The sequence below is a fragment of the Heterodontus francisci genome, chromosome 4 (genome assembly GCF_036365525.1).
Source record: "Heterodontus francisci isolate sHetFra1 chromosome 4, sHetFra1.hap1, whole genome shotgun sequence".
In the NCBI taxonomy this organism is placed as follows: Eukaryota; Metazoa; Chordata; class Chondrichthyes; order Heterodontiformes; family Heterodontidae; genus Heterodontus; species Heterodontus francisci.
In genome coordinates this window covers 47101015-47116961 of record NC_090374.1, presented here as the reverse complement: position 1 = coordinate 47116961, position 15947 = coordinate 47101015, and the positions used below count along the sequence as shown (strand labels likewise).

The window sequence follows — 15947 nt, the reverse complement described above, 5'->3', positions numbered from 1 at the left end:
CAAAGAAGAAAGCTATGCAATTACTTTTTGACCCCTGAAGATAATTGAGTCAAAGTTTCAAGATAACACTATCGTTATAATCCACATTAACACAAACAAAGCACATTCTACAGATTCCTACGTTTGATCGCAAGATGAAAAGAGACACAAATAAACTTGAAGCCTGTTCTAAACCAGATATTCATCTGTCTCTTTCTATAATCATGTAGCAGAGAGTTAACTATTGTTTATGGGAGGATGGGATGTCATTGTTTGAAACTCAAGTGCATTTGAAGCTCATTAATGTGGTACTCATATATAGTGGTCTAATCTAATTGAATGGAGGAGCAGGCTCAATGTGCTGAATGGCCTACTCCTATGTTCCTATCTGAACCTCATTCCGCAAGGTCCCTGTTTCAGTTCCTGTTAAATGCTGATTTAGCTGATTTGAATTTGCACAAGACTAGAAAGAGGGAAAATAATTAGGGTTCTTGACCATTGTCCTACAATCTCTGTAGGCACAAGTCAGGAGTGTGATGGAATGCTCTCCACTTGCCTGCCTGGATCAGAACAGCTCCAACAACACTCAAGAAGCTCGACACCATCCTGGACAAAGCAGCCCGTTTGTTTGGTACCCCATTCACCACCTTCAACATTCACTCCCTCCACCACCGATGCACAGTGGCAGCAGTATGTACCATCTACAAAATGCACTGCAACAACGCACCAAAGCTGCTCAGGCAGCACCTTCCAAACCCACAACCTCTACCACCTAGAAGGACAAGGGCAGCAGATGCATGGGAACACCACCTGCAAGTTCCCCTCCAAGCCACACACCATCCTGACTTGGAACCATATCGCCGTTCCTTCACTGTTACTGGGTCAAAATCCTGGAACTCCCTTCCTAACAGCGTTATGGGTATACCTACCCCACATGGAATGCAATGCTTCAAGGCGGTGCCTCACCACTACCTTCTCAGTGGTGATTAGGGATTCGCAATAAATGCTAGCCGAGCCAGCTATGTCCCGTAAAAGAATACAAAAATGTATACACTGGACAGAGACAGAACTGGGCTCAGTTCCCCATGATGGACTATCTTGCTAAGACTCGCTGTCTGGTGTTATAAATGCTGGACTTTGTAATGTGATTGTATATTAAAAACTGTGATTTTTATGGAGTCAGAGAAGTCAGGTGACCTCATATCAATTCTGCTTAATCACAAGATGGAAATCTTAGTTACCAGGATAAAGATCCAAGATCAAAGACTTTTTTTGAAAAGAAAACAGATACTGGAGGGGTATAACACCTGAAGATCAATGGGTTTCACCCTCCCAGACATATGGGCGGCACAGTGGTGCAGGGGTTAGCCACGCAGCCTCACAGCTCCAGCGACCCGGGTTCGGTTCTCGGTACTGCCTGTGCGGAGTTTGCAAGTTCTCCCTGTGTCTGCGTGGGTTTCTGCCAGGTGCTCCGGTTTCCGGTTTCAACTTGCAGGTTGATAGGTAAATTGTAAATTGTCCCTAGTGTAGGTAGATGGTAGGGAATATCGGATTCATGAAGGAGGGAATGTGGTAGGGAATATGGGATTAATGTCGGATTAGTATAAATGGGTGGTTGATGGTCGGTACAGACTCGGTGGGCCGAAGGGCCTGTTTCAGTGCTGTATCTCTCTATGACTCTATGACTTTTGGATTGGAAACAAGGAGTCAGTGATTCTGAGGATGCAAATGTGCATGGCAGCTGCTCACACCTGGAAACAATGAAAAGTTCGAGTGGTGAGCTGAAACAGTCTTCGGGACTTTGCATATTGGAAAAAGACAAGAAGTATCAACTTTTAATTCCAGAAAAATGTAACAGATTTTCTGAAGGCAGGCAGGCTGCAAGAAAGGAAACCAGCGGTGGCAACCTCAGAGAAGGCAGTGAGAAAGGAAGACACCCAGCAGTGGCAGCCTCAAGGGAAAGATGGGAGGGTGGTGGGGGGGAAGACCTGCTCTCAGAGTAGCCTGATGCAGGGAAAGGCTGCAAAGAATTGAATCCGATTTGAAAGTTGAAGTTTGTGGTGAAGGAAAAGACCAACCAGATCCCCAGGGATCAGCTTATTCATGGACGTCCAGGTCTAAAGTGCTTAGAGAAGTGAGTGAAGAGGACATAGACTTTGAGAAAGGTCTGGGGGACTCTGAGATGTCTGCTGTACAGTGTCCATGTTTCCGACACATATAGGAGGGCAGGTAACGCTGCGGCCCTGTAGACCATGAGCCAGGTTTGAGGTCTTTGTCGAGAAGCACTCTTTTCCTCAGACGACCGAAGGCTCTGCTGGCACACTGGAGGTGATGCTGAGATTCATTGTTGATGTCTGCCCTTGCTGAGAGGACGCTCCCAAGGTATGGGAAGTGATCCACATTGTCCAATGGTTCGCCGTGGATCTTGATAGTCAGGGGCAGTGTTGTGCTGTGGGAGCAGGCTGGTAGAGGACCTTTGTCTTCCGGATGTTTAGCTTAAGGCCCATTCTTTCAGATGCCTCCATGAATGTATCGACGAGGGTTTGAAGCTCAGCCTCTGAGTGCGCGCAGACACAAGTATCGTCAGCATAATACTGCAGCTCGATGACAGAGGTTGGAGTGGCCTTGGTTCTGGACTGGAGGCAACGTAGGTTAAATAGTTTCCCGCTTGTCCTGTAGAGTAGATCTACACCCGTAGGGAGCTTGAAGGAGATGAGGTGTAGTGTTGTGGCAAGGAAGATGGAAAAGAGCATTGGTGCAATGACACAGTCTTGCTTGACCCCAGTTTGCACTTGGATTGGGTCAGTGGCAGATCCGTTGGCAAGGATTACAGCTTGCATGCCGTCTTGCAGCAGGTGCAGGATGGTGATGTATTTCTCTGGGCAGCCAAATTTGAGGATGTTCCATAACCCCTCCCGGTTGACAGAGTCGAAGGCCTTTGTGAGGTCAAAGAAGGCCAGGTATAAAGGTTGCTGCTGCTCCCCACATTCTTCTTGGAGTTGACTTGCTGTGAACATCATGAGCACTGTGCCTCATGATGGACGGAATCCACATTGTGATTCCGGTAGGAGCTCTTCAGCCACGGGGAGGAGGCAGTTGAGAAGGACTCTTGCATTAGTTCCAATACATCATGACTGGCATCAGGCCTTGTCTGAGTACATAACTAACTTAACTGTCAAATCAAGCTTTAACTGCTCTGTTTCTTCTTTGCACACTAGATCATCTTTCCGTGATGACCTGGCTCGATTTATGGGTATCCAATTAACACTCTAGATTTGATTGTTGATTCAAGGTTATTCCTGACCTATTCTGATTAATGTCTAACCCTATATATTTAAAGGCCCCTGAAGCCCGACTTACAATCTTAAATTCTCCTTTTGACTTACCTATAACCAATTGCTCAAATTCCACAGAACCTCCCCATAGAAAATCATCGACATGCATCATAAAGATGCCTGCGAGTTTATCTTTGTGATACTAGAACATTGCTGGGTCCACTTTCAGCTGATTACAGCCTACTTTCAGCAGCACAGACCTAACTGAGAAATACCATACTCTTGATGCATCAATCCATAAACACATTTGTTTCATTGCCACAGCTTCCCTCTACATCACTTACTTCTCTAGGTGGTTTCAAACAGCACTTCTTTGAAATTGTTCACTCCACAAAAAATGCAGCCTGTATATCAATCGACCTACATTCCCATGAGTATGTGACTAAAAGAGCTTAGAAAGTTTTCAAGATGTCTTTTCCTGCCGTATGGGATTCCACTCTATCTTCTTGATCACGCAGTCTCTCTTCGAAACCCCAAGCCACTAGTCTCACTTTAGCCTTATTTGGCCCATCTGGGAATACTCTTTCTGTACATATCCATCTGTGTGATAAGGCTGGCTGTGCCCTATCTGGCACTTCAAAATAGACACCGAATTTCTTCCAGCTTTCTAACTTTTGGATTTGCCTCTCAATTTTCCTTCTAATTTGTTTGCAGCCACCATAACTTCAGTCCTTCTAGTGGTGGTTCTTATATTGTTCCGTAGTTCTTGTTCTATCACATAGCCTCGCCAAGCTACGGCCTCTACTTGCCCTCTTACTCTTCCTGGGCTACTACCACAGGATCTCTCCCTCCCATGGTCAGAGGTTCTGTCACCAGTACATGATCGTTTCCGAGTGCCCGATTCATTTCTAGACCCACTATGATGATTCACCCTGCAATTCTTGATTTCCACCATTTCACCTCATTATGCCAGGCCATAGATCTTACCTCTTGTCCATCATCTTGGATGTTTAACCAATGTTTGAATTTTCTGGTGGCCTTCCCTGCTCTCCCTACAATTGTCAAATCCCTCCATTCGGTGGACCCTTCTGGTATGTATGTTACCCTAGTACCAACTTTAGGCAGTTGTCCTTTGGGTAAACATAGCCTTATTCTGTGCACCAGTATCACTTTATCTATCATCATCCAGCCCCTTATCTATTGTAATAAAAGCAAAATACTGCGGATTCTGGAAATCAAAAATAAAAACAAGAAATGCTGGAAATACTCAGCAGGTCTGGCAGCATCTGTGGAGAGAGAAGCAGAGTTAACGTTTCAGGTCAGTGACCCTTCTTCAGAACTAGCAAATATTAGAAGTGTAAAAGGTTATAAGCAAGTAAAGCAGGGGTGGGCCAAAAGATAACAAAGTAGAAGATGTAAATGGGACAAGGTCACAGAATAGCTGACCAGAAGGTCGTGGAGCAAAGGCAAACAATGTGTTAATGGTGTGTTGAAAGACAAAGCATTAGTACAGATAGGGTTTTAACGGACTGAAATTGAAAAGCCGCAAGTATAAACATGACAAAAAATAGTGAGGAAGCAAACTGAACAAACTAAGATGAAATAAATTAAAATAAAATAACCACAAAAAAAAATTTTTTTAAAGGAAAAAGAAAAAAATAACTGAAAATAAAAGTAAAATGGAGCCCGTCATGCTCTGAAATTATTGAACTCAATGTTCAGTCCGGCAGGCTGTAGTGTGCCTAATCGATAAATGAGATGCTGTTCCTTGAGCTTGCGTTGATGTTCACTGGAACACTGCAGCAATCCCAGGACAGAGATGTGAGCATGAGAGCAGGGGGGAGTGTTGAAATGGCAAGCAACCGGAAGCTCGGGGTCCTGCTTGCGAACTGAGCGGAGACGTTCCGCAAAGCGGCCACCCAGTCTGCGTTTGGTCTCCCCAATGTAGAGGAGACCACATTGTGAGCAGCGAATACAGTATACTAAATTGAAAGAAGTACAAGTAAATCGCTGCTTCACCTGAAAGGAGTGTTTGGGGCCTGGGATAGTGAGGAGAGAGGAGGTAAATGGGCAGGTATTACACCTCCTGCGGTTGCAAGGGGAGGTGCCATGAGAAGGGGATAAGGTAGTGGGTGTAATGGAGGAGTGGACCAGGGTGCCACGGAGGGAACGATCCCTTCAGAATGCTGACAGGGGAAGGGCGAGGAAGATGTGTTTGGTAGTGGCATCACACTGGAGGTGGCGGAAATGGCGGAGGATGATCCTTTGGATGTGGAGGCTGATGGGGTGGAAAGTGAGGACAAGGGGAATCCTGTCGCAGTTCTAGGAGGGAGGGGAAGGGGTGAGGGTAGAGGTGCGGGAAATGGGCCGGACACGGTTGAGGGCCCTGTCAATCACAGTGGGGGGGAATCCTCGGTTGAGGAAAAAGGAAGACATATCAGAAGCGCTGTCATGGAAGGTAGCATCATGAGAGCAGATGTGTCGGAGACGCAGTAACTGGGAGAATGGAATGGAGTCCTTACAGGAGGCAGGGTGTGAAGAAGTGTAGTCGAGGTAGCTGTGGGAGTCAGTGGGCTTATAATGGATATTAGTAGACAACCTATCCCCAGCGATGGAGATAGAGAAGTCGAGGAAGGGAAGGGAAGTGTCGGAGATGGACCATGTAAAGGTGAGAGAAGGGTGGAAGTCTATTGTATTCTCTTCCTCATAACTGTCAAACACATTAATGTGATGTACAAGGTGCCTCATCACTTTCTACTAATTGTTCAGTATTTGCAAGATTACAATCAATCCCGATTAACCAAAATGAATGGGCACTAATAACATGACTACTATGTTGGAGAATCCCAGTCTTCGCATCACACTCTATCACTTTATCCAGATCTTTCCATTCTTTCTGACCCTCTCTTTTATAGTATACTAAATCCCCAGGATTAAAGTTTATCTCTGATGGTCTTATATGATGCCGTAAGGCTCGCCTAATTTTCTCTGAGATTTCTGCCTTGATGAATGCCTTTCTCCCTGCATGTAAGGCAGTCAAGTGTGCAGAAAAGGTGGAACTAATTGTAGTCCCTTCTAAGACCAGGGGATGATCATACAGCACAGAAGGTATTTTGGGGTTCCTCTCAAAGACCAACTAATATGGACTATAGCCCCCCACCCCCCCACCATTTGAAGCAAATTCTTCACACGGACTGCCCGTGCCAGGGCAGGTGTTAGCTTGCAACTCGGTTGGTCAGCTTAAATCTTATGGAGCATCTCATCAATCACCACGTGATTTCTTTCACAAAGTCCATTACTGAAAGACTTTCAGCTGCGGTGTTTATCACTACAATATTCATATTTTCACACATGTCTCAACTCATCATTTGCAAATTTCCCCCCCGCATTGTCAGTCAGGAATTTTGCCAGTGACTCTAGTCCAATTCCTATCCATTTTCCCATGACTTTGTGGATAATCACGCTTTTGTCTTTACCATGTATCGCGGTAAAAAGATTGAATCTTGTTGCCATGTCAATGAAGTGCAAAATGAAAATGTTTTTGTCCTTGTTCCACAGCTTTAAATTCATAGCTACTGCTATGACTGAGAACAGGCCTTGATGACGTCCTCCAATACCTTTTGCATATATCACATTTTTCACTGATCTCTTCAAAAAGCATTGTGCAATCATCAACCACCCTCGCATCCTTTAGTAGGATTTTTAATTTATGCCAAAGAGGGATGAGCAAATTTTCAATGTAACTTTAAGACAATTTACTTTTTGTGTATCAAACTCTTATCACCTGATGCTATTAACACTTCAACATTCTTATTAGAGATGCTAGGCTTTGTTAAAAGGATGCCATAATGTCCCGATTGGGTAAATTGCAAATCTACTGACTTCCCAAAGACAATTGCTTTATCATGTTCCATGTCCAACTTCATTTGTTCCTTTTTCATGGAAGATTTGCTCAGCAGAAAGAATATCTCACTAGATACCACATCTATACTAATAAAGAAGCTTACCACAGATATTCTGCATGGAATCAACACCTTTTTAAAAGACCTTAATGTGTTCTCATCCCCAAAGCTGAAGCAAGTAGAACTTTCATATTCTCTGACCTTACTTTGATCCTTACAATCTAGTGAATCTAAATAACATGTCAACCAACCAGTTTCACATACTGTGGATGTGCAACCACTGTCCAACATGAATCCACGACTAGTATACTCATTACCGGACTGAAACTTCTTGTGACCAGTACCCTCAGACTGATCAATATCATCTTCCACTCCCGAGCTTTCCGTATCATGCGTCACCTCGAAAACTCTGTTGTTCCGTTTGGACAATTTACTGCATAATGATATTTTGAGCCACATCTGAAACACCTGTCAATAATTCACCGGGCATTCCCGGGATTCATTCATCTGTTAATGTTATTCCTGTCATCTTCCAGACCTGCGAAAAATATCTTCATCTTCAGTTCTTTTGTCTGCGAATCTCCTGCTCCACCCCACATCTGAACAATTTTCAAATGCCACTATCATCGAGTCCTCCATCTTCTGTGACACGGCAAAATGTCCCATTTGTGCCATAAAGGCTGCTGCAAATGACTGCTTTCCCAGGAATTTTTTTTAAAGCACAGTCATCTGATCCAAAAGTGTATCTCTTTCTGAGAATTTAACTCCAGCTACGACTAGGAACCTATCCATGTGTGACACTTTAGCACAATGCAACAATTGCTGATGAGTCAGTACTCCACCATGTTGAACAACACTTGGAGGAAGCACTGAGGGTGGCAAGGGCACAGAATGTACTCTGGGTGGGGGACTTCGATGTCCATCACCAAGAGTGGCTCGGTAGCACCACTACTGACCAAGCTGGCCGAGTCCTAAAGGACATATCTGCTGGGCTGGGCCTGCGGCAGGTGGTGAGGGAACCAACAAGAGGGGAAAACATGCTTGACCTCGTCCTCAACAATCTGCCTGCCACAGATGCATCTGTCCGTGACAGTAGTGGTAGGAGTGACCACCGCACAGTCGTTGCAGAGACGAAGTCCCGCCTTCACATTGAGGATACCCTTCATCGTGTTGTGTGGCACTACCACCGTGCTAAATGGGATAGATTTCAAACAGATTTAGCATAGAAAACTGGGCATCCATGAGGCGCTGTGGGCCATCAGCAGCAGCAGAATTGTACTCAACCACAATCTGTAACCTCAAGTCCCGGCATATCCCCCATTCTACCATTACCATCAAGCCAGGAGACAAACCCTGGTTCAATGAAGAGTGCAGGAGGGCATGCCAGGAACAGCACCAGGCATACCTCAAAATGAGGTGTCAATCTGGTGAAGCTACAACACAGGACAAACTGCGTAAGCAGCATGCGATAGACAGAGCTAAGCGATCCCATAACCAACGGATCAGATCTAAGCTCTGCAGACCTGCCACATCCAGCCATGAATGGTGGTTGACAATTAAACAACTAACTGGAGGAGGTGGCTCCACAAATATCTCCATCCTCAATGATGGGGGAGCCCAGCACATCAGTGCAAAAGATAAGGCTGAAGCATTTGCAACAATCTTCAGCCAGAAGTGCTGAGTTGATGATCCATCTCGGCCTCCTCCTGAAGTCCCCAGCATCACAGATGCCAGACTTCAGCCAATTCGATTCACTCCACGTGATATCAAGAAACGACTGAAGGCACTGGATACTGCAAAGGCTATGGGCCCTGACAATATTCCAGCAATAGTACTGAAGACCTGTGCTCCAGAACTTGCCGCGCCCCTAGCCAAGCTGTTCCAGTACAGCTACAACACTGGCATCTACCCGGCAATGTGGAAAATTGCCCAGATATGTCCTGTACACAAAAAGCAGGACAAGTCCAACCCGGGCAATTACTACCGCATCAGCCTACTCTCAATCATCAGTAAAGGAATGGAAGGTGTCATCAACAATGCCATCAAGTGACACTTGCTTAACAGTCACCTGCTCAGTGACGCTCAGTTTGGGTTCTGCTAGGGCCACTCGGCTCCTGACCGCATTACAGCCTTGGTTCAAACATGGACAAAAGAGCTGAACTGAAGAGGTGAGGTGAGAGTGACTGCTCTTGACATCAAGGCAGCATTTGACCGAGTATGGCATCAAGGAGCCCTAGCAAAACTAAGGTCAATGTGAATCAGGGGGAAAACCCTCTGCTGGCTGGTGTCATACCTAACGCAAAGGAAGATGGTTATGGTTGTTGGAGGTCAATCATCTGAGCTCCAGGACATCACTGCAGGAGTTCCTCAGGGTAGTGTCCTTGGGCCAACCATCTTCAGCTGCTTCATCAATGACCTTCCTTCAATCATAAGGTCAGAAGTGGGGATGTTCGCTGATGATTGCACAATGTTCAGCACCATTCGTGACTCCTCAGATACCGAAGCAGTCCGTGTAGAAATGCAGCAAGACTTGGACAATATCCAGCCTTGGACTGATAAGTGGCAAGTAACATTCGCGCCACACAAGTGCCAGGCAATGACCATCTCCAACAAGAGAGAATCTAACCATCTCCCCTTAACATTCAACAGCATTACCATCGCTGAATCCCCCACTATCAACATCCTAGGGACTACCATTGACCAGAAACTGAACTGGAGTAGCATATAAATACTACAAGAGCAGGTCAGAGGCTAGGAATCCTGAGGCGAGTAACTCACCTCCTGACTCCCCAAAGCCTGTCCACCATATACAAGGCACAAGTCAGGAGTGTGATGGAATACTCTCCACTTGCCTGGATGGGTGCAGCTCCAATAACACTCAAGAAGCTCGACACTATCCAGGACAAAGCAGCCCACTTGATTGGCACCCCATCTACAAACATTCACTCCCTCCACCACCGATGCACAGCGGCAGCAGTGTGTACCATCTACAAGATGCACTGCAGCAATGCACCAAGGCTCCTTAGACAGCACCTTCCAAACCTGTGACCTCTACCAACTAGAAGGACGAGCAGCAAATGCATGGGAACACCATCACCTGCAAGTTCCCCTCCAAGTCACACACCATCCTGACTTGGAACTATATCACCGTTCCTTCACTGTCGCTGGGTCAAAATCCTGGAACTCCCTTCCTAACAGCACTGTGGGTATACCTACCCCACATGGACTTCAACGGTTCAAGAAGGCAGCCCACCACCACCTTTTCAAGGGCAATTAGGGATGGGCAATAAATGCTGGCATGGCCAGTGACGCCCACATCCCATGAATGAATCGAAAAAAAACTATTCGAAAGCAAGCACTGAACAAGGAATTTCCAAATAGAATTTCTGCAATTTTTTTTAATAGAGTGTTAAATTCTATGATGTGTTCCTCAATAGAATGACCATCCATCTTTCTAAATTTATCTAAGGTTGACCATGGCTCAGATGAATTTAATAGATCATCTTTCTTATAAATTTTATCCATAAAACTTAGTAGAAGGTCCAAACCTTCCTCAGTGTCCAACTGACAGGCCTCTAGCTCACAGAATACTTTGCACCTGACCTTGCTTGGTGAGGAAGTGACAATGCCAAGGCCATACCTTGTATTCTCTTTGGTAAGGACACAACCCATGCCCACATATCTACTTCATTTTCCATTGGTCATGAGTTTCAGATTCAGAGAACATCGGTGGGAAGTCATACTTCACACTTGGTTTCAGCCATTGTCTCAAAAGTAACTCAGATTACAACCTTCTGTCAGAAAAGGTTTCCAAACTTCTCATTTTAGGTAACCATCCTCTGCTACCAATGTTAAGTGGATCTAAACCAACTGGTGAAGAATGAAACAGATCCTCTTCATGATATTCTGTTTATTCACAGAATGCAGCATTACATATCTCTGCCTTCTGTTCAAAACGAACTTGTGTCCAGCAGACTCTCTTTATATTCATTTTAAGAATGGCGGAGCAGGCTCGAAGGGCCAATTAGCCTACTCCTGCTTCTATTTTCTATGTTTCTATCCACCCTGTTTGTTACATCCTTAAAGAACTCAAATAAACTTGTCAAACACTATTTCCCTTTCAAAGCCATGTTGACTCTATCAGATTTCTTATGATTTTCTAAATGTCCTGCTACTACTTCCTTCATGATGGATTCCAGCATTTTCCCAATGACACATGTTAGGCTAACTGGCCTGTAGTTTCCTGCTTGCCATCTCCCTCCTTTCTTGAATAGAGGTTCACTGGGACCTTTCCAGAATCTAGGGAATTTTGGAAGATTTTTATCAATGCATCCTCTATCACTGCAGCCACTTCTTTTAAGAACCTAGGATGCAGACCATCAAGTCCAGGGGACCTGTTAGCCTTTAGTCCCATTTGTTTTCCTGGTGCTTTTTCTCTCATGATTGTTTTAAGTTCCTTCCTCCCTTTTGTTACTTGATTTTCTACTATTCTTGGGATGCTTTTGGTGTTTTCTACTGTGAAGACAGATACAAAATACTTGTTCACTGTCTCTGCCATTTCATTATTTCCCTTTATTAATTCTTTAATTCCCCAGTCTTATCCTCTAAGAGACCAGTGCTTACTTTAGCTAGTCTTTTCCTTTTAATCTATTTGTAGAAACTTTTACTGTGTTTTTATATTTCTTGCTAGTTTACTCTCATACTCTAACTTCTCCTCCTCTATTATTTTCATAGCCGTCCTTTGCTGGTTTCTAAAATTTTCCCAATCTTCTAGCCTACCACTAATCTTTGCAGCAATGTACGCCTTTTCTTTCAATTTGATACCATCCATGACTTCCTTAGTTAGCCACAGATGGTGCATCCTTCTCATAGAGTCTTTCTTTCTCAATGGATTATATCCTTGTTAAGAGTTATGAAGTATCTCCTTAAATGTCTGCCGCTACTTCTCTATGGTCTTACCTTTTAACCTATTTTCCCAGTCCATTTTAACCAACTCTGTCTTCATACCCTTGTAATTGCCTTTCTTTAAGTTTAAGACACTAGTTTTAGACCCAATCTCCTCATCCTCAAACTGAATGTGAAATTCTATCATGATATGATCACTCTTGCCTCGAGGAACCTTTACTATGAGGACATTAATTAATCTTGTCTCATTACACATTACCAGGTCTAAAATAGCCTGCTCCCAGGTTAGTTCCAGAATGTATTGTTCTAAGAAACTGTCCCTAATACACTCTATGAACTCATCCTCCAGGCCACCTTTACCAATTTGATTCAACCAATCTATATGAAGATTAAAATCGCCCACAATTATTTCAGTACCTTTTCTACAAGCCCCCATTATTTCTTGATTTATGCTCATAGACAAATGCTTCCTTGAGGTAGCTATTCAGTGTGAGGAAGAAAACAGTTCTGTTTTAGTGCAACTTTCATGTTTGAATGTTGAAAAAGTGTCTTCAAGCTTTATTAGGTATCTAAACCATAGATGATTGTGCAAATAAAGGAACATCTCATTATTTTGTCTAATTATGTGGTACTGATGTGCTTATATAATATTTGTCTTAATGCAGACAGAAAATAGTGGGCATCCATAGCTTGTAATTCACATTAGCAAAAGCTTAGTATCCATTTTATGTGCTTGTGAGATAGTAGTGTAGGACTCAGCTTAAATCATATAGTGACATCAAATGTGCCTAGCTCTAGAGTGTCTACTTAAATATTAACAATCATGTGGAGATGGATCGGACAGACAGTGCTCCCAAGTCAATATCCAGATTTACCTACACACAGTGCAGTCTTCCTTTGTATCTTTTATCCAAGTATATCATCATTTACCTTCTGCTCGCTAGGCTGTCTATGGCCTTCTCGAGCTCCAGGGCCAAGGGTTCTTCATTGAACTCATCCATGACAGGAAGTTGCAGTAGAGCATCAAGCACAGACTGGGAGATGTCCGACTCATGGGAGTACAGCTCACAGTAGTGTTCAGCCCATCTGTTTATTTCTGTCCATCAGTACTTCATCTGCCGACTTCAGGGGGGCAACTTTGGTGATGGCAGGGCCAAGTGCCCTCTTGATTTTGATCACTGGAGCTCAAGGAGGCCATAGACCACCTAGCGAACAGAAGGACACCAGCAAGGACGGAAATTCAGCCGTTATGGAAAGTCCCATCTATTGCCAAACTTTACGACCTTCTCCTTCTTTGCTGGAAAATATGGTCTGTTCCACAGGAGATGCGTGAAGCCAAAATCATCACACTATACAAACACAAAGGTGACAGAGGAGACTGTAACAACTACATCTCACTCCTTAGCATCACAGGGAAGGTCTTTGCACGGGTCATACTTAAAAGACTCCATTTACTTCAGACCGAGTGTACCTGGAGGCGCAAAGCAGTTTCCATGCTGGCAGATCTAATGGGACATGATCTTCTCCATACGCCAGCTACAAGGGAAGTGTAGGGAACAGAGTATAGCCCTTTACTTAACTTTCGTAAATATTGCTAAGGCATTCGACACTATGAGCAGGGCAGGGCTCTACAAGACTTTAGGAAAAATTGGCTGTCCACTGAAACTCTCAGTCTCATCTGCTCCTTCCACGACAACATGCACCGCACTGTACAGTTTGATGGCTCCACTTCGAACAGTTTCAGTGTGAAGAATGGAGTGAAACAGGGCTGTGTCCTAGTTCCCACTCTGTTTAGCATCTTCTTCTCCATGCTCCTGACCTTCACCTTCCCTGCAGCTATGGAAGGAGTCTACTTGCACACTAGATCAGACGGCAAGCTTTACAATCTATCAAGGCTGAAAGTGAAGACAAAAACACATCATGTCCTGAACAGAAAACTCCTCTATGCTGATGATGCTGCACTAGTCGTTCACACGGAAACTCAGCTGCAAAGTCTCATGGACTGTCTCTCCCGTGCCTATAACTTGTTCACCTTGACTATAGGAGTCAAGAAAATTGTGGTCATGGGACAACGTGTTGCATCTCTGCCCTTAATCACACTAAATAACACACCACTGGAAGTGGTTAGTAAATTCTGCTACCTTGGGTCTATGGTGACAGACAGACAATCTATCCCTTGATGCAGAGCTCATAGAAACCATTCAAGCCATTCATGGCTGATCGTCTAATTCAGTTCCTGCTTTTTCCCCATATCCCTTGATCCCTTTGGCATTAAGAAATACATCTATCTCCTTCTTGAATATATTTAATGATTTGACCTCCACTGCCTTCTGTGGTAGGGAATTCCACAGGTTCACCACCCTCTGAGTGAAGAAATTTCTCCTCATCTCGGTTCTAAATGGCATACCCCGTATCCTGAGACTATGACCCTTGGTTCTGGACTCCCCAGCCATCAGGAACATCCTCCCTGCATCTAGCCTGTCTAGTCCTGTTAGAATTTTATAGGTTTCTATGAGATCCTCTCTCATTCTTCTAAACTCTAGTGAATATAGGCCAAGTCGACCCAATCTCTCCTCATACGTCAATCCTGCCATCCCAGGAATCAGCCTAGTAAATCCACTTTGCACTCCCTCCATGGCAAGAACATCCTTCCTCAGATAAGGAGACCAAAATTGCACACAATACTCCAGATGTGGTCTCACCAAGGCCTTGTATAACTGCAGTAAGACATCCTTGCTCCTGTACTCAAATCCTCTTGCAATGAAGGCCAACATACATTCGCCCTCCTAATTGCTTGCTGCACCTGAATGCTTGCTTTCAGTGACTGGTGTACAAGTACACCCAGATCTCGTTGCACCTCCCCCTTTCCCAATCTATCACCATTCAGATAATAATCTGCCTTTCTGCTTTTACACCCAAAGTGGATAACCTCACATTTATCCAATTTATACTGCATCTGCCATGCATTTGCCCACTCACCCAACTTGTCCCATTGGAGCCTCTTTGCATCCTCCTCACAACTCACTTTCCCCCCCATCTTTGTGTCGTCTGCAAACTTGGAAATGTTACATTTACTTCCTTCACCCAAGTCATTAATATATATTGTGAATAACTGGGGCCCAAGCACTGATCCCTGCGGTACTTCACTAGTCACTGCCTGCCAACCGGAAAAAGACCCGTGTATTCCTACTCTCTGTTTCCTGTCCGTCAACCAATTCTCAATCCATGCCAGTATATTACCCCGCAATCCCATGTGCTTTAATTCTGCACACTAACCTCTTATGTGGGACCTTATCAAAAGCTTTCTGAAAATCCAAATACACCACATCCACTCGATACACGCATAGGGAAAGCACCTTTGGCCGACTTGTGAAACGTGCATGGGATAATACCAAGCTGACCCTTAGGACCAAGCTCATGGTTGATAAGGAATGTGTTCTCAGCATCTTGGTGTATGGCTGTGAAACATGTGCGACTTACAGCTACCAGGAAAAGAAGCTCAATAATTTCCATCTTTGCTGTCTGCAGCACATTATGGGTATATCCTGGCAGGACAAAATCACAAATGTGGCAGTCCTCTTAAAGACAGAGTTCCCAAGCGTGTTGGCACCAATCAAAGAGAGGTGGTTTCGATGGATCGGTCAAGTCCATAGGATGAAAGACGGTCTCATACCAAGGACCTTCTGTATTATGGTGAGGTAGCTGGGGCCAGACTACTAGTGAGGTGCCCAAAGCTCCGCTTCAAGGATACTTGCAAGCATGACATGAAGGCCCTAAATGTCGACTATCGCACCTGGGAGCCACTAGCTGGTGAAAGAGGGAAATGGCAACACATCCTCTGGACTGGTGTGCACAACCACAATGACCAGAGGCTACAGCAGCTTGG

General features: G+C 44.5%; 1 protein-coding gene across 1 annotated transcript in view; it reads right to left on the bottom strand.

Annotated features, from left to right (window-relative positions):
* Nucleotides 1-7551, bottom strand: part of lhfpl2b (LHFPL tetraspan subfamily member 2b) — a 328744-nt gene extending 321193 nt beyond the window's left edge. Inside the window, exon 1 of the mRNA XM_068029468.1 lies at nucleotides 7408-7551. The gene's annotated coding sequence lies outside the window, so the exon portion shown is untranslated. The remainder of the gene's footprint in view (nucleotides 1-7407) is intronic.
* Nucleotides 7552-15947: the final 8396 nt, after the last annotated feature.